Source organism: Lepidochelys olivacea (genome assembly GCF_965140295.1).
Source record: "Lepidochelys olivacea isolate rLepOli2 genome assembly, chromosome: 3".
Lineage (NCBI taxonomy): Eukaryota > Metazoa > Chordata > Testudines > Cheloniidae > Lepidochelys > Lepidochelys olivacea.
The window spans coordinates 106,193,851-106,213,652 of NC_140413.1; the positions used below are offsets into that span (position 1 = coordinate 106,193,851).

At 45.3% G+C, this 19,802-nt stretch overlaps 1 long non-coding RNA gene across 1 annotated transcript in view; it reads left to right on the forward strand.

The window, feature by feature from the left end:
- The window catches only part of LOC311519010, a 67,168-nt gene extending 47,397 nt beyond the window's left edge, over positions 1 to 19,771 (forward strand). Inside the window, exons 3-4 of the long non-coding RNA XR_014711179.1 lie at positions 18,028 to 18,112; positions 18,815 to 19,771. This is a non-coding gene — a long non-coding RNA (uncharacterized lncRNA). The remainder of the gene's footprint in view (positions 1 to 18,027; positions 18,113 to 18,814) is intronic.
- Positions 19,772 to 19,802: the final 31 nt, after the last annotated feature.

Consider the following 19,802-nt stretch of genomic DNA (forward strand, 5'->3'; position numbering starts at 1 on the left):
ACCAATTATAACTAACTACTGATTACAATTTAACAACTGTACATCTTCAAAGTGCTTTACAAACATTAAGCCTGGCAACAACCCTGTGAGCTAGGCAAGCCTATATTATTGAATTTGTCCCCATTTTATGGGGAAACAGATGTACAGAGAGGATAAGTGGCTTGCTCAAGGCCACACAGTGAATCATTGGCAGGGTCAGGACTATGACTCAAGAGTTCCTAGTTCCCAGTTCTGTGCTCAGTCAGTGATTGCACATGCTTTCCTCTCTACCTTTTGCACTCAAGTACACACTTCTGGGTTGCACAAATTTGACTCTTATTCGTTAAAATAACAACTCAAGCTCACTCTCCTTTACACCACCTCCACTAAACACATTGTACAAAAACTGACTTTTCAAAAGTAGACTTTATTGTGTGATGCTCACCTCTAATGTCTGATGCTCACCTCCATCAAAATCTGTCTACCTTAATAAAGCTCATTAGCTTCTTGCTTATATACGTCCATCCCAACAGATAATGAAAGGTGTCACACAATCTTAGCACTGCAATAAACTAAGCTGCTGTAAGAATCATTTGGAGTTATATCATGGAAGAATGTTTGTCTTTCCTGAGAGTGTGTGTTTTATATCTGTTTGTTGGGTTTTATGATGTTTTTTTCTCTGTAATGTTTGCACCTTAAGAATAAATGTGCTTGCTTAGAAAGAGCTGTGTGGTAACTTGTAACTGCTGGCAATGCACAGTTCAGAGACCTAAGAAAGAAAGCAAAGCATAGGTGCTGATCTTTAGGCAGTCTGACTTGCTGGGGATATTATAGTGTGAGGCAGGGAGCTGTGCAGTCTCCACCCACCCTGATCAGAAGGGAGTGGGTCAGGAATCCGTCCCAAAAACAGGTGACAGTGGGGGAACCTGAGACCTGACTGGGAATGCCTGGAGCGGACCCTGGAAGGAGAGAATCATGTGCAGTTACCCTGAAACTGTGACACTTGTCAACATAGTAAACTATAGCAATTCTGACTCTGCATGCTCCTCACTGTTGTCCATTCCAGCTGGTGCCAAGGCATGGATCCAGCTCAGGATGATGTCCCATGTCTGCTTTTGGCACTGTTAATGCAGTAAGATGCAGGTGAAGGGCATTTTGATAGCAGCAGGTCTTGGTGAAGAGACCATGTATGCTGACATGGCTAAGTGGAGACCGCTGATGCTGTTTGCAATAGCTATGAATTCCCCGCTATGTGGGCTAGCAGTTCTAGCGCAAAGCTATAAGCACAGAGGTATGGGACTGCATCACCATGCAGACCTGGGATGACCAGCAGTAGCTCCAGAACTGCTGAATGAGGAAGCCAGCTACTGTAGAGCTGTGTGAGGAGCTTGCTCCAACCTTCCAGTGCCAATGCATGCACATAAGGGAGGCCAAACCAGTCCAGAAATGGGTTACTATTGCCACCTGGAAGCTGGCTTCCCCAGACAGCTACCGGTTGGTGGCTAATCAGTGCGGTATTGGTAAGTGTCACAGAGTGGCTGGCCCCTTGAGGGGAGATGGGTCTCAGCCCTACTTGTGACATAGCCAATTCTCCTCCTCATGTGAGGAAAATGAAGCTCCCATGACCTGTGAATCATGTGACGCATCAGCCCTAAATTTTTAGCCTCTTGGTTAGAGCACTCATCTGGGATGTGGAGGACCCTAGGCTACAAACATCTTTGGAATTTCTAAACATTATGAATGACAATTTCCCAACTCAAAATGTAATGCAGCCAACACAGGGGGATTTTTTATTGAACCTTGTTCTAACAGATGAAGAGGAACTGATCACAGAACTAAGAGTTTTTGGTGTCTTACGTACAAGTGATCATGACTTTATCACATTTATAATCATAGAATCATAGGGTTAGAAGGGACCACAAGAGCCGTCTAGTCTAACTCACTGCCAAGATGCAGGAGTTGTTGTATGGAAACCATACAAGACAGGTAGGGCTATTTAGCCTCCTTTTGAAAACCTCCGGTGAAGGAGCTTCCACAACCTCCCTACGCAGTCCATTCCATTGTCCTACTATTCTTACTGTTAGGAAGTTCTCAGCAGCATGTGTTTCAGGAGCCCATTTCAATCAAGTGTCGCTACATTCAAATTCTCTTACTTTGCACTCCTGGATTGTTTCTCAAAGCTAAACTGAACTGTGGAACTGAGACTAGACCTTAGTACCAGGTCTTTCTTCTCTAGTGTGGGCTCACTTTATGATGCCTACTTTGTCCTTAAGTGCGCCAGAAACCACTTTACTATTCTAAATGTAAAATTCAATGCTGTTCAGTGTAACAGGTTGTCCTTCCCCTTTAAGCACCAAGGGGCCTGCAGCTAGCCAGCGAGCCTTGGTCTGTCTTCAAACTCAGCTAGAAAGCAACAAGGCCCAGATCCACAAAGTAGGGTTGCCAGCCTTGTGTCCAGTTTTCGACCGGAACGCCAGGTCAAAAAAGGGATCCTGGTAGCTCCAGTCCGTACTGCCGACCGGGCTGTTAAAAGTCTGGTCAGCAGTGCAATGGGGGCCCAGAGCTAAAGCAGGTTTCCCGCCTGCCCTAGCTCCACGTGACTACCGGAAGCGGCCACCAGGCTCTAGTGGCCCCTAGGCTCATGGGTGGCCAGGGAGGCTCCGCGCGTAGCCCCTGCCCATAGTGCCGGCTCTGCAGCTCTCATTGGCCACAAACTGCAGCCAATGGGAGGAGTGGGGGTGGCACACGAGAGCAGCACGCAGATCCTCCCTGGCCGCCCATGCGCCTAGGGGCTGCAGGGACCTGGCAGCTGCTTCCTGGGAGCTGCAGTAAACTCTGCCATGATCCCACACCCCAACGCCCCTCCTGCACCCAGCCCCCTGCCCTAGCCTGGAATCCCCTCCCACACCAAACTCCCTCCTGAAGCCCACACCCTGCAGCCCCCAACACCCCCAGCCCTGAGCCCCCTCCTGCACCCCAAACCCCACCCCCCCACCCCAGAGCCTACACCCCCAGCTGGAGCCCTCACCTCCACTCCCCAACCCCCTGCCCCAGCCCTAAGCCCCTTCCTTCACCCCAAACCCCTCATCCCCGCCCCACTCCAGAGCCCACACTCCCTCCCACACTCCAAACCCCTCATCCCCAGCCCCAGAGCCTGCACCCCCAGCTGGAGTCCTCACCCCCCCGCCCCCCACATCTCAACCCTCTGCCCCAGCCCAGAGCCCTCTCCCGCACCCTGAACTCCTCCTTTCTGGCCCCACCTGGAGCCTGCACCCCCAGCCCAGAGCCCATCCCTCCTCTGCACCCCAGCCCTCTGTCCCAGCTCAGAGCCCTCTCCCACATCCCAAACCCCTCATCCCTGCCTCCCCCCGAGAGCTGCACTCCCAGCTGGTAATATTTATCACCAGAAGCGTATGGAAAGAAGCTTCTACTCAAGAAGATTAAAGAACTAAATATCTTTGTTTAAAAAGAGACTTAGAGGTGATGATCTTATCAAAGTGTGCAGATACCTCAGCTGGTGGATAAGAGTAAAGAAAGGGGTGTAGGAACATTTTGTGTGTGCAGGGTTTGAGGGTGGCATGGATTTGGTGCAGGGAGTTATATTTGAAAGTAATTTACATATCGGACAGGACTTTTCATCCATGCGATGTACCCAGTGATGTGGCTGGAGGCAATATAAGCCTGGAATGCAATAAGAATGTTAAGAATAACATGATGGACTGCAGGATGGGGAGGGATAGCTCAGTGGTTTGCACATTGGCCTGCTAAACCCAGTGTTGTGAGTTCAATCCTTGAGGGGGCCATTTAGGGATCTGGGGAAAAAATTGGGGATTGGTCCTGCTTTGAGCAGGGGGTTAGACTAGATGACCTCCTGAGGTCCTTTCCAACCCTGATATTCTATGATCTACTGAGATGCAGAGGAGTCCTGCAGTAAAGCTTGTGATGGAATAGGTGAATGTGCACTTCTTAATAACTCTCAAGTTACATACCATAGAATTCCTAAATGGGTTCCAGAGCGGTTAACATATTATAACTGAAGGGGAGATGAATTCCAGCCTTATCAAAGGGTCTAATTATTTCATCAGGTTCATACAGAGAGCATCTTTTATCATAAAAGAAGACAGGTACTAGCCGGTTTCTAGAACGCTTTCTTTAGTGGATGTTTATTTTCCTGAAAATCATAGTAGCCAAACCATACTATAGACGAGTGGTTCTCAACCCTTTTCACTCTTTGAGCCACAAATCTGCTGAAAAGTGCTTCCGTTAGCTCAGTCTTTTGCAGGTTGCTAGCAGTCTGATAGTATGGCTACTGTCCCTTATGACGGCCTTAACAAAAAATAGTTGTCTCAGAACCCCATAGAGCAACATCTTTAAATTAAAACCAAAAACAAGGGGGAGGGGCATATTGAATCCAAAGTCATGATGTAAATTACTGATTTGGTTAACAAATCAAAGGAGGAAGGGTTGGGGTTGCTACTGGCAACACTCAGAAAAATGTGTTTATTTATAGGTGATGTAAGACATTTTGCAGTTAATAAAATGAATGAAAGATCCAGTCTTGTAGTCCCTATTCAAGCAAACCACCAAATTGAGGTCAATGGTGAAACCCAAAGTGAGCATCTCTTACACCTGCCACTTCCTACCAAAAAAAGCTTAATGTTATGAGGTCACTTTGAACAACTGTGGTGTTTGTTCTAGTCTTGATGTTCACAGTGTTTCCCAGTCCCCATTACCTCCCAACATAATATTTCACTGCAGTTACAGAATGCAGAACATTTACCATAATCAAAATAACTGGCAGCCTGAATTATTGCAGCATTCATGTACTGTTGCAGCAATGCATGACCAATAGGATCAAGATCCTTTTTTATTTCCATCGCCCCTCCACTTTCCCCTTTTTGACACTTTTCCATTTTCTCATGTGGTTCCAGATATATCCTCAGTAGGGTTAAAGAGAAGTTTAATTAGGTCACATAGCTGAGGAACTCCACAGTGTTATTACACAACAATCTTTGTCATATTATACCTTGTTATGGCCTTCACAAAATGGTCACATTTGGCTTGCTTGAATCATTTGCACTATGAGTTTGTAATTGACTATTTGATAGAGTACAATTGTTGAAAAAAAGGGTGGAGACTACTGAATGTAATTATAAAGTTCCAAACTCTCTGACTGCTTTACCATGGGAAAGCTGTCTGTAACTTTGATTTCAGCATTTAGTTGGCTTCCTTGCTAAGTGTCTCATTGCCCTCAAGGAATCTCAGGAGGGCTGCTCCTCAGTAAGTAATGTTAAAGCTTTACAGCTTGTGAGTCTTATCCAATGAGGTGTGGAGGAACCCAGCCCTAGCCTGAGGCAAAGAAAGGAAAAAAAGTTTCAGCTGAAGAGGGGATGGTGAATGTGTCATCTCTGGGGTTTCAAGTTAGGATTTTTCTCCTGATTCAGCTTTTCAGGGCTGTTTGGTCATATTGTTCTAAAGCAGTTGAAACTGTCAGTGCAATAATTTGACTGCTTCAAAGTTTAAGAGGAACCATCTTATTTTTAATTGTTGCTTTTCCACAGAGATGCCAGAGTTAAATAATTCATGTCAGGGTATATTTTTATTTGGGTATGGACTATAACTATTCATGTAAGCTAGGATCTGCACCTTTCTAGTATCTTGACATTCCTGTATAGCTGATATAGCCATTGGTTATTTGAGGTGTCTAATTCATAATTTTGCTTACTGAGGGTGGATTACAATACTTACACCTAATATTTAATTGCAATAATGTAAGCAAAATGATAAAACACTACTACAACAATAGGAACACCTACATTTGAAATGCCTATTGCATATGAGTTTATCCTGGGACTTGTGTTCTACTCTTTCATTCTTAGATTGACTTACATTTTCAACATTCTGGAGCAAAGCAATGATCCACCCACAGATATAAAAACTAAAACATCCACAGGACTGAGAGTGAGATTTAAGTTAAACTCTTAGGGCAAGTATCAGAGTAACAGCAGGGCAAGTATGTAAGTCTGCAGCACTATAAATATACTACTTAGAATGTCTATAGTGCTCAATATGATCACTATGCTTTCATTCATTAATTGTTCACAACAATGCTGTTGGCAGTTGGTGTGTGTTTGATTTGGCATGCAAATTAAAGGAATAATAAGCAACACCAGGAGAGTAAGTGAGGAGGAGTTCATGTACAAGGCCAGTCATATGTGACAAAGCTTAGCCTTCTGTGATCTTGGCTTTGATAGCATTAAAAAACTGCCCTCCTCTGCAAATGTGTTCCTTTGTTGTTTTAGAGTCTTTCATGCCACAAATACTAAAGCTTCTCTTTTTACATTGCTATAGTATGTTAGCAGCACAGAACTGTTATGTTCTTAACAGAACTATGTTAGGGATGCAGAATTTAGCATACGGGGACAAACCATTAGTCCAGTGAGTCCAGTACACTACCTCCAGCAATGCCTAATAAGTTAGAACATCATTTTCCCCTTCCAATTGTGCACTTAGATGATCTGTGTAATGTTATGTGAGAGAAGAAATCCTTCTTGACACCTGAAGCAGTCCCTGAAGCATATTTAAATTAAATATTTTCTTTATGATCTTGGCTCACATTTCCTAAGTCTGCTACCTGTGCTCAAGGCTGAGATCACAGAGAAAAGGCTCAGTTCGGCCAGCCACACAAATCAACTCCCTCTTTTGAGACCCCTGGTGCTCTTCTGAACCTTTACCAGAGACCACCCTTGATGGCATTCCAGTTCAGGAATGGCATAAGAGGCTTAGATGGCAAAGCTAGAACATTTCAGCTTAGATCAACCATTTCCCCCTCAAACAAAACTACTGTATTTCATAGTCCAATAATTGCTCTAACTTTATTCCATGTCATGACTGTAGGCTTTTGTGAAAGGGAGAAGCTTGTTTGTTTTCTCAAATTCCTTCCATTTTTCTGCATATACCACCTCATTTAGGGCTAGATTGTCACAGCTGTTACCCAGCCATGCAGTAGAATAAAGCTGCCTCTTGTTCTCTGGACAGCCCTGCTCAGGTTCCAACTCCAGCTGAGTCTGGGTGGGGGACAGGGAATGGAGAGGTGCTTGTCCAATACTCCCTTTGTAAGCAAAAGGATGGGGAGGTGTAGATACAAGTGGGAAGCAGAAGGACAGGAGCCCAGCTTCCACTACTTGCTGTCCACAGTAGCCAATGGGTACACAGAAGGAGTAAGCAGCTCCATGTAAAGGAGTAGAATAATTTACATATGCCCAGAACAAGGGCAAATGCAAGGACTGAAGGGCAACTCCCTGCCTTCTCTGGTTTCCTCATGGGGTAACGCAGCTATGTGTCTCCCTATACTCAAGGCAGATTGTACTTTCCCCATTACTAATTAAGCATTTCATAACACCCAAGAACCAGCTGTAAGAATAATTAAAGATCATTTAAATTGGAGGGTCTTGTTTCTTCTCTTTTCCATTTAATACTCATGGAAATTGGTGTTAAAGAAGCGAGTAAATCCTAGCAGAGTGGACCCCCAGCTGTACTTCAGTAAGTTTCTACAAAAAACATTAAGAAAAGGAGTACTTGTGGCACCTTAGAGACTAACCAATTTATTTGAGCATAAGCTTTCGTGAGCTACAGCTCACTTCATCGGATGCATACTGTGGAAACTGCAGAAGACATTATATACACAGAGACCATGAAACAATACCTCCTCCCACCCCACTCTCCTGCTGGTAATAGCTTATCTAAAGTGATCACTCTCCTTACAAAGTGTATGATAATCAAGTTGGGCCATTTCCAGCACAAATCCAGGTTTTCTCCCCCCCCACACACACAAACCCACTCTCCCGCTGGCAACAGCCCATCCAAAGTGATCACTCTCCTCACAATGTGCACGACAATCAAGGTGGGCCACTTCCAGCACAAATCCAGGGCTCAACAAGAGCGTCCGAGGGGGGGGGGCAGGAAAAAACAAGGGGTTACCTATTTCCCCTCGCTTCTTCCCACCCCCTCTCCAGACGCGCCCACCAAACCCCGACTACCACACACATTGCAAGGAGAGTGGTCACTCCAGACAAGCCACCACCAGCAGGAGAGTGGGCCCATGTGCGCGTGTGTGGGGGGGAGCGAGAAAACCCGGATCCGTGCTGGAAATCGTCCAACCCGACCACCACACACACTGCAAGGAGAGCGACCACTCCAGACAAGCCACCACCAGCAGGAGAGTGGGGTGGGAGGAGGCATCCCTTCATGCTTTATGACAGGTTTCAGAGTAACAGCCGTGTTAGTCTGTATTCGCAAAAAGAAAAGGAGTTCTTGTGGCACCTTAGAGACTAACCAATTTATTTGAGCATAAGCTTTCATGAGCTACAGCTCTCTTCATCGGATGCATACTGTGGAAAGTGTAGAAGATCTTTTTATATACACACAAAGCATGAAAAAATACCTCCACCCACCCCACTCTCCCGCCGGCAATAGCCCATCCAAAGCGATCACTCTCCCCACAACGTGCATGACAATCAAGTTGGGCCATCTCCAGCACAAATCCAGGCCCCCTCACCCCCCCCCACATACATACACACACACACACACACAAACCCACTCTCCCGTTGGCAACAGCCCATCCAAAGTGACCATTCTCCCTACAATGTGCATGACAATCAAAGTGGGCCAGCTCCAGCACAAATCCAGGGCTCAACAAGAACGTCTGGGGCGGGGGGGGGGGGAAACAAGGGGAAATAGGTTACCTTGCATAATGACTTAGCCATTCTCAGTCTCTATTCAAGCCTAAGTTAACTGTATCCAATTTGCAAATGAATTCCAATTCAACAGTTTCTCGCTGGAGTCTGGATTTGAAGTTTTTTTGTTGTAATATAGCAACTTTCATGTCTGTAATCGCATGACCAGAGAGATTGAAGTGTTGTCTGACTGGTTTATGAATGTTAAAGTTCTTGACATCTGATTTGTGTCCATTTATTCTTTTGTGCTGGATTTGTGCTGGAAATGGCCCAACTTGATTATCGTACACATTGTAAGGAGAGTGATCACTTTAGATAAGCTATTACCAGCAGGAGAGTGGGGTGGGAGGAGGTATTTTTTCATGCTTTATGTGTATAAAAAGATCTTCTACACTTTCCACAGTATGCATCCGATGAAGTGAGCTGTAGCTCACGAAAGCTTATGCTCAAATAAATTGGTTAGTCTCTAAGGTGCCACAAGTACTCCTTTTCTTTTTGCGAATACAGACTAACACGGCTGTTACTCTGAAAAAAACATTAAGTACGTCTTCACTGCGGTTAATGTAGGTTCTTATTCCAGTGTTGCCTTTAACTCTGCTTCTGTCCACACACACAGCCCTCTCACCTGAGTTTAGTGGTGCTTTCAACTCAGACTAGCTGGGCTGTCTAGGGCTATGGCTAAAACCCAATTTAAGCTTTTACTTGGACTGGTAACCATCCCACTTTGCGGTAAGGACACTCGCTAAACTACTCAAGTGCTGATAGTCCAGCCCATGCCTTCCCACAAACCTCCCCCCGCCCTCCACCCAGAAGGGCAGACATGTTCCCCCACAATTCACAGTAGCAGCTCACCTTACTGCAGCATAATGAACCAGTGAATGTCCCCAAGAAGTTCTAGCTACACACAGGGTGAGTACAGCACCAATGAGGACACAGTAACTGTAACTCAGGAATGGCTTTACAATGTGGCTGCTCACATCCAAACTAGGCGAACGTGGATGCTCAGACGCCGATCACCTGAGTTAATTCTGCAGTGAAGGCATACCTCTTAAGCTTTCAAAGATTATTTCCATGTTCGACTAAGCCAGTGGCTCTCAGACTTTTTTACTGGTGACCCCTTTCACACAGCAAGCCTCTGTGTGCGACTCCCCTTATAAATTAAAAACACTTGTTAATATATTTAACACCATTATAAATGCTGGAGGCAAAGCAGGGTTTGGGGTGGAGGTTGACAGCTTGCGACCCCCCTCACGTAATAACCACGCGACCCCCTGAGAGCTCCCGACCCCCAGTTTGAGACTCCTGTACTAAACTCTAGTCTATACTACAGAATTATGTTGCCGCAAAGCAGCTTATGTCAACCTAACTCAGTAAGTGTCTACACTACAATTTCGTTCCCTCCAATGTAACTCGACCGCTGAACTGACTTAATAACTCCACCGCCATGAGCAGCATAGCATCAGTGTCGATGGAGTTATGTTGTTTACATTGACTGTTGCTGTCTTTCAGAAACCATCCCGCAGTACCCCAGATTGACCGTTCAATCGGTGCAAGTGCTCTTGATGAGGACGTGCAGCACTGACACAAGGAGCAAAGTGCAATGTAATTACTGTAGCACAGTGGTGGGCAAACTACACCTCACAGGCTGGATCCGGCCCCTCAGGACTTGGGATCCGGCCCACAGGGTTGCTGCTCCCAGAAGCGGCTAACGCCATGGCCCTGTGCCCCCTGGGGATGGGGGGGAGAGGGCTCCACGCGCTGCCCTCACCTACAGGCACTGCCCTCCACAGCTCCCATTAGCCGGGAACGGGGAACCGCAGCCAATGGGAGCTTCGGTGGAGGTACCCACACGTGAGGGCAGCGTGTGGAGCCCTCTGCCCCCTCCCTCCCCCTGGGGCCACAGGGACGTGGTGCTGGCCGCTTCCGGGAGCGATACGGGGCCAAGGCAAGCAGGCAGGGAGCCTGTCCTGGCTCCGGTGCATGCCGCTGCCGCCCTAGAGCCTTTACAGGTAAGCTCCAGGTAAGCCCACCCCTGCTGTAGCAGCTGTATGTTGACATAAATTTTTGTAGTGTAGCTTGCTCCTGACTCCTAGTCATTTTTGTTCACTTTTCATTTTGATTGGTTCTTTCTAAGCATGCCAGCCTGGGAAAATCCTCCCCAGGCTTTTCTCTTCTTCTAGTCCACTTAATGTCACTGAGCTTTTCACTGCTCGTACTTCAAGTCTTTGTTGTGAAATGCTCGGGTTAAGTACAGACCCAGAGGGCAGGTAAAGAGGAAAACACTATGAGCGTCAATACTAACTGTAGGTGTGAGCGTCTGAATTTTTTTGGTTACTTTCCTTGTCATGGTTGGGTGTGGCGAAAACTCCAGTGTAAGCATTAAAGAAGCAGCTTTCCAAATGGCAATAGCAATTGTAAAGAACAGAAGTGGGAACACCTAGTACTGCCACACAGAAGGAGAACAGAATGGGGAAACTTGAAAAACCTGTGTCAGATCAAATGTGGTTTTCATCATCTGGGCCCAGTCTTGCTCCCATTGAAGTCAATGGGAGTCTAAGGATCCAAAATATATATTTGATATCATCTTGGTCTTGGCCACTGCACAATTAAAGACCTGTGGAAAAACTCTGACGAATATGCCATTTTTGTAAAGGTTTTGCATGAAAGTGAGACCAAATTTATCCTCCATTATATGGTGCAACCTCATTGTAATAAAATGGAGTTGCACCTTGCAATGTGCACAGAATTTGGCCCACAATCAGTAATTAAGAGTTTGTCTGTTCCTGTTGCTTATGCTGTACCTGACGGTTATAATCCTATCTGCAGGGTCACTATCTCTGCCCCCGTCACTTGAGATGTGATGTGAATAATTCACCAGGGAAGGTATTTTAAATGATCCATGGTATATTCTAAAGATATAATGCTTTTATCAAACATCCTAAAATGACTGTGTGCTACTAGCATTGTTCTGAAAATACAAATGTGCTCTTGAAAAGAAACATTTTACAAAGAAACAGGTGGTGTAGGTGAACAGTTGTATGGTGAATGATTGTGCAGTGGCTGTAAAAAGAAAGGCATGAGGAATATAAGGTATAACTACTGACCTTACCACAGTCCTAGATAAATGTCAAATTAGTTTGACTTGGTTTTCCCTTACATTCATCACACACACAACACTCTCACACACATGCAAAATTTCTATAGTCTACTCAAATTTTTATTAGAACATAAGAATGGCCATACTGGGTCTGAACAAAGGTCCATCTAGCTCACCAGCCTGTCGTCCAACAGTGGCCAGTGCCAGGTGCTTCAATGGGAATGAACAGAACAGGCAATCATCAAGTGATTCATCCCTTGTCGCCCATGCCCAGCTTCTGGCAAACAGAGGCTAGGGATACCTTCTTGTGTTAAGGAAGGAAGAGAGACAGAGAGTTTAATATTTTGGAGGCTTTAAAATGTGATGATGAGAAGGAAGGAGTTTATAACTACCTTGATAGACAGGAGCACGAGTACTTCTATGCAACAAGCAAGGGATATAGAGAGCCATCTGGGCCCTGACCTGCAAGCACTTAAATACGAAGGCAATGTTAAGCATGTGAGTGGTCCCAGTGACTTCATTAAGCATTCAAATAGTTCCAAAATTACCCATGACCATGAATGCTTTGTTGCATAGGCACCAACTCCGTGGGTGCTCCTGGGCTGGAGCACAACATAGGAAAAAATCAGCAGGTGCATAGCACGCACCGGCAGCCAGCTCCCCCTTCACTCCCAGTGCCTACGCCCGCCGCAAGCAGCTATTTCTTGGCGTGCAGGAGACTCGGGGAGGAGCGGGGATGGGGTGTGCTCTGGAAAGGGGGCAGGGTGGGAAGAGGCAGGATGGGGACTTGGGGAAACTGGTCGGGTGAGGGTGGGGCCTGGGGCAAAGCAGGGGGTTGAGTGAGACCCAGGCCTAAAGGAAGCCGGCGCCTATGCTTTGTTGGACTGTGGCCCTCATCATTAAGGAGCCTGGCAGACAAGTCCTATGCAGATTTTTTTATAGTGCAATAATAGACAAGTATTTATTAATTGCTTTCGTACAATATCAGTTTAAACATTCAAATGCAATTAAGAAGTCGCCAGTGCAATGCTAGAATAATGTCGGAGGATTGAGGTTATGTGTTCAGTTACTGTGCAGTAACTGGTTTAGATAACAGGAAAGCATGCATTGTTGTGGAATAACCTGGTAATTCTTCTAACGGTTTTGATAAGTTGCCAATCACATGATTCTCCCTGCATTAACTTGTTCACCACATTTTTACAAAACTTTACTCTTTGGGCCCTGTCCAATGCCCATTGAAGTCAATGGGAGTCTTTCTATTGACTTGGCTGATCTTTGGATCAAACTCTCTGGATGGGATTTAGGCTCCTACATCCTAAATTTAGATGATCAGAACCTCCACTCAGCTGCTGCAGCAGTGCTGTCTAACCCTTTCGGCACCTAAGTTTCCACTGAAAAAGTCCCCAAGGACCTACATTTCTTCTGGTGGGCATGCATGCAGCTGTCTAATACTGGTTAGAATTGTATCTAATGATAAGAATCCACTGTCCTTTTGTGAAGGAGGTGGTAGTGGTGTACCTATTAAAACCCAGTTTTTTAATGGCCAAATTCTGCCAATCTTACACAGCCTGAGTAGTATCTTACTCTGTGAATAGTCCCATTGGGCCAGATTCTGGTATCCTTACTCATGCTGAGTACTATCTTACTCCCAAAGCAGTCTCATTTAAAATTAGTGGGATTGTTTGTGGAGTAAGATACTACTCAGCTTGAGTAAGGATGGTATAATATAGTCTGTGATCCAGCATGGCCAGAAGGCAGCAGGAGAGTGATATAGGAAAGATATGTAAGTCCCAGGATGAGGAGAAACCTTATTCCCTGTAGAGGGAAGAAAGGTTTCTATAGATTAATTAAAAGCACCTTAAGCCAATTAGAGCACCTGAAGCCAGTTGTGACAAAGTGGGACTGTTCTTAATGTTTCCTCTGAATACTGTAGGGGTGCCTCAGTTTCCTCTAGGCATTTCTTAAGTATCTAGGTGGTGGGAAAGGGTGTAGCAACTCTGTCTAATCAGAGTGAGATCCTAGCCAGGGCACAAGGAGAGCATAAAGGTGATTTGATCCTGTTGCCTACTGATGGTGTGGAAACCTGTAGCAAGAAGGAAAAGATTCCTGAACTTGTATGTGGCAAAGGGAAAGAGAATGCTTCTAACCTTTTATCTAGGAACTCTGTAAGTTTGCCCGAAAGGGGATTGTGTAGGAATCCGCCTGATGGGCCAGAGGTAATTCTGGATGTAAGTGAGACCCAGAAAGAGTCTGTTGTTGCTCAGGAAAGTGTTCCTCTAGAGCAAGCCCTAGGTAAAGAGGGTAAGGGCAGAATTTCTGAGAGGGGTGAATTGTTGCATAGAAAAGCCCCTAGGGAAAGGAATCCTCATGGTAGTCTTTGCAAGCAGTTTACTGCAACTGAAGGGTGTGAAAGTGATTTAATCAAGAAAGTTTCAGTTCCTAACAGTCAGAAATTTTTGGTTGTGAATGAAGCCACTGACTTTCCTGTTGAAGGATCCGGTGTGGATAGATTTGAGGTCTCAGATGGAGTGAAAGCTGTTAAGAACGTTAAACAGTCCTATAACCAAGTGGCTGTGTTTGGTCAGCTTGTTGGGGAGACAAGGTTGTTGAAAAAGGAATGTCTCCATGCTAATTCTGTAAGTGAACAGTCTGTGTCCCAGGTGAAGTGGGTGTTGGGCTGCATCAAGGAGGCAGGGCTGACGGTAAAAGCTGAAAAGTGTAAGGTGGAGATAACCAGAGAGTGGCCTGTTCCCCAGACCAAGAAACAGGGCCAGGCCTTTATTGGGATGGTGGGGTACTACTGGAGGTTTGTACCCCACTTGAGCTCCCTAGCTGCCCCCATCACTGAGCTATGTAAGAAGGAGAAGACAGATGAGCTGGTCTGGACCGAGCAGTGCCAAAGGGCTCTCTGTGCGTTGAAGGAGGCTCTAATCCAGGGACTGGTAAACCCAGACTTTCCCAAGGCCTTTATAGTGTTCACCGATGCCTCAGACACAGGGCTGGATGAGGGGCTGATGCTGAGTGGCGGGTGACAGACACCTGGTCGGGGGGGGGGGGACCCACAGGCAGGGTAGGTCAGCTACCAACCAGGTTTGTCTGGTCCAGAGGCACTGCTGGGAAGTGAGTCCACGGCAGGGATGGAGTGACCAGGGACAGGACTCAGCAGGGCTGTGACAGCGAGAGGGGAGACTGGGTAGCTGAGTCTGCAGAGCAGAACAGCTTGGTAGTTAATCTCTCGAGAGTGCATGGGATGGCAGGTCTACTCTCATCTCTAGACACTTTGGATAGAACTTGTAGTCTCTCAGTGAATTTAACATCTAGTTCCTTGTGGAAGCAGAGGTTGGTAAGGGAAGGAAAACAGAACTTGGAGAGTACAGTTTGTAAAAGTGAACCTGCCTATCCGATACCACGTGTCAATGAGCTAGCTGATCAGTTAGGCAAGGCTTGATACCTAACCACTCTGGACCTGACCAAAGGATATTGGCAAATTCCGCTGGCCAAGAATGCCAAGGAAAAGACTGCTTTCTCTACACCTGATAGTCTGTTCCAATACACTATCCTCCCTTTCGGACTCCATGGGGCCCCTGCAACATTCCAACGACTTCTGGATAAATTACTGCGACCTCATGCCAGGTATGCTGCCGCCTATTTAAACAATATAGTCATCCATAGCCCTGACTGGGAAACACACCTAGGGAAAGTAGAAGCGGTACTAGACACCCTGCGGAAGACCGGCCTCACTGCCCAACCCTCTGAAGTGCGTGATAGGACTAGCTGAGGTCAGATACCTCTGGTATGTAGTAGGGAGAGGCTTGGTAAAACCCTAATGGAACAAAGTGGAGGCAATACAAGATTGGCCTCGGCCAGTCCGTAAAAAGCAGGCAGAGCATTTCTCGGATTAGTAGGGTACTATCGGAGATTCATCCCTCATTTTGCCACAAGAGCAGGGCCATTGACGGATCTGATAAAGGCTTGGGGCCCCGAGATAGTAAAATGGTCTGATGCAGCAGAAGGAGCATTCGCAGATTTAAGGACAGCCCTCTGCTGCCATCCAGTACTCATAGCCCCAGACTTCAAGAAAGAATTTGTCCTACAAACAGATGCTTCAGAATTAGGGCTAGGAGCCGTCGTTTTGCAGATGGTAGGGGAGGAGGAACACCCGATCCTGTACCTCAGCCAGCAGCTCCTCCCCAGGGAGCAAAAGTAGGCCGTCATTGAAAAGGAATGTCTGGCGATAAAATGGGCCATGGAAACTCTCCGCTACTACCTACTGGGACAGTGATTTACAATGGTGACAGACCATGCCCCACTCCAGTGGATGCACAGAAACAAGGAGAAGAATGCAAAAGTGACCAGATGTTCCTATCTCTGCAACCCTTTCATTTCTGAGTATAGCATAGGGCCGGAAGCCAACATGGCAACACTGATGGCTTGTCACGAGAACATTGCCTCTCGTCCCAAGTAGCCCAACCCCATGGTGTTGAGCAGGGGAGGAGGATATGTGATACAGCATGGCCAGAAGGCAGCAGGAGAGTGATATAGGAGAGATATGTAAGTCCTAGGATGAAGAGAAGCCTTATTCCCTGTAGAGGGAAGAAAGGTTTCTATAGATTAATTAAAAGCACCTGAAGCCAATTAGAGCACCTGAAGCTGGTCACCTGATAAAAAACCCCTGCTTCAATCAGCCAGGGGAAGGAGTTGGAGAGAGTGATCTGGAGTTGGAGCAGAGAGCAGTTTGGAGGAGTTGAAGTAGAGGACAGTTTGGAGAAGTGCCGTGGCTGGCTAGAAGACCAAGAACCTAGGTAAAGAGACACCCGGCTTGTGCAGAGAGAGAGAGAGCAGGAAGCCCCACAAGCTGAAGAGCAGGAAAGGGAAGTAGCCCAGGGGAAGGAAGCACTAGTTCAAGTGGTTTACCACTATCCCTAGGGCCTCTGGGCTGGGACCCGGAGTAGAGGGCGGGCCCGGGTCCCTCCCTCTCCACTACCGTTCTTTGGGTTACTAGTGGGACAGTAGATACCCTAGTTCAGGGGCAGGAAACTGTGTCCTGAACTTCAACTCCTCCCCCCCCCCCCCCGAAGAGGAAGTGTGGGACCCATCATAATCATACTGGCAATTTGCCACAAGTCCTAAAAGGTTTTTATGCTTATAGTGAGAAATCCTGGCCCCACAGAATGGAAGTTTTGCCTTTGACTTCAACAGGGCCAAGATTTCACCCATTGTGTCTGTTTGTACAATGAAATATGCACAGATTTAGTACAGCCTTAAGATTACTTCAGTTTAAACATTTTTAAGGGTTTATCAGGCAAACTATTTCTTCTGGAGGGCAAATGGGAAATGCCCAAAGAAAACATAGTGAAAGGGGCATTTCCTCTGCAAATATTTGAAAAGATCAAGACCTAAAATTTGCTACACAAATTCTACTAACTACTAGAAACTGTTCCAAACTAATTTAGAAGGTATTTTACTACGTTACAGGTTGAAAGTTTTGTAGTTCTCTTCAGTTCTTTTGCTTTTGTTTCTACCTGAAAGTCCATTTGAAGAACTACCTGTTTTCAGCACATTTTGTAATCTGATCTTTGATATTAGCTACATACATTCCCATCCACATGCAGCTTTTTCTCAGTAAATTATTTGGATCCTTGCTGGGAATGGGCAGGAATGACTTCAGCAGCAAAATCTTTTGAATGCTGGTCATTACTTTCCTTCTTTGTTGTCACAGCAGCACTAAGGTTCTGAAAATAGCAAAAGCTTGTAACTATCAGTTTATTTTTTATCTCTTTTCTGCACTGCCATTAAAAATCTTACCCTGTCCCTGAAGAGATATACAGAGACTTCTACTGTGCTGCCCACCATGGTTCACTGCCCCTTCCCTATAAGAGCCTCATTTAGAAACTAGGTCCTCCTCACACTGAGAGACAGAAGTTGAGAGATGTTTTGTTTCTCCCCTTATTCCCCCCATTCCACTATGTCTTTTTAATTTCTCCTCTGATTGGAAATTCCAGCATCCTAAAGTTGATTTGGCTGAGGCCTGATTTTTCTAACAATGGGGTTTTTATTTTTGTAGCAATGGAATCTATGCCACCAATTTTTCTTTGGCCATTCCTGTCTGCCTCAATTTCCTACCTGTTGTTTCCAAAAGATCCTCATGCAAGGGATTCAACTTCGTTACAAGATATTTTTCTCCCAGAGACAATTGTGTTTTGTCTGTCATTTTAGGATTCCGGGTAGCTCCCAGCTGGTTGGCTCCTCTAATCAGGGTGTCAGAGGAAGAGGAGGCACCAAAAGGATATACAGAACAAAGGTTGGGAAACATGGCTTTCCACCATTTTTTTCTCCTTTCTCTCACCTTTCCCCACATCGATGGGGCTTAGAAAGCTTGTGCATCCTTTCCAAGGGTCTGTGATAATCTTTATTTTCTGGGGATTAATTATCCAAAGTATTTGCTGTGGCACTCTGGTATTTTTCAACTTCTCAATGGCCAGACCACACCCTTCTGTTGCCCTTTGTTTTAAAAATAGCCTTTTCTTGAAATGGGCACTATCAGTCATTAGTTTAATGATTATTCAATAGCACTTTTGAACTAGTTCTTGCACAGTTCAAATAGCCAATATAACTCTGTAAGACTCTCACTTGGGAATGTGCTGCACTGGCTGTTGACCCAAACTTCCCCAGAACTAGTTACATAGCCAATGTATAGAAATGCTGATGTAGCAAAAAAACCCTCCTTCCAAGTTACTTTATCATTTATATTTATAGTATTTTCTGTGGGTTGCAAATCAAATGTGCTTGTTTCTTAAAGCTTTTGTGATAGCTAGTGAAAGTATAAAAAACACTCTCTCTCATATATTGTTTGTGTAGGTATCGTCTGTTATTATTCACTGAGGATTTTTGCTGTAGGAAGCTACAAAATAATACTAACCACCTAAAGAATGCTGTTTTGGTGTTTTCTAAATCATCCTCACAATAGTCTGAGGTAATGAAGTGATATTTTCTTTCTTTATAGAGAAGGAGTCAGGAGTTCCTGATTCTCTTTTCTGTGCTGAAACCAATGGAGTCTGTGTCAGCACACACGAAAGCAAGCGTTCAAAAGAAACGTATACAGAAGCTACAGTAAAAGGAGAGAAATATTCAGGATATGCTTCAAGGTGCTTGCAGCTTGCATGTAATACCAAGTGCAATGATGATAAATGTTGAGCTAGGTAAAGTTAATCTGTACCTAGAATGCTTTATTCAATGAAAGCAAAATCAATCACTGCTGACCTGTTGACTCTTGCCGTCTCTTGTTCAATCTTCTAACATCTGCAAGTTGATTAGTCCAGAGTGTTGAATACTGGGGCCAGAGTCCATGGGCAATGAAACCTTGTTTGCCAAAATTCTAAGGCTCTGTTCAGATATCAAGGGCCTCAGTCCCACATGATAGTTTATACAATTCCTTTGAGAGGAATGTATCCCTGCCACCTGTATTTTGAGCACCTCCCCTTGCACCCCGAAAACTACAAACTATTAAAAGTGAACAAATTATTGGCCAGATTCTGCCTGTGCTCCTTAAATGGATTGGCTCATCAGAAGTCTGTTGAATTTTGGGGAGTGGAAATAAAGGATCAGGCCCATTTCAACTTCATAGTTTGGTGAACATCAAAATTCATTGTCCTTCATTGTAAATATTAGCCTTGAAACTGCCTCTGTCTATACTTCTCCTTCTCATCAACAAACTGTGGTGTTCACCTCATCAGTTGATGTGCATTTAATAAGAAAGTATATAACATTGTACATAAGATAATTGTATCCCTCTGCCCTAAACATTATGTGCTGTAGCTCTTCATAATTTGTAGGCTCTCCTGGGCAGGTTCAGTGTCTTCCTGTGCATGTCAGCTGTGAACTATTGTGCTACCAGAATATAAATGAAGAATAATAGAAGTCCCATTAATATGAAATAATAAATTTGCAAGTTACTTTCCCACTCTTCTCTTGCTTCAGAGTTCTACTGCAAC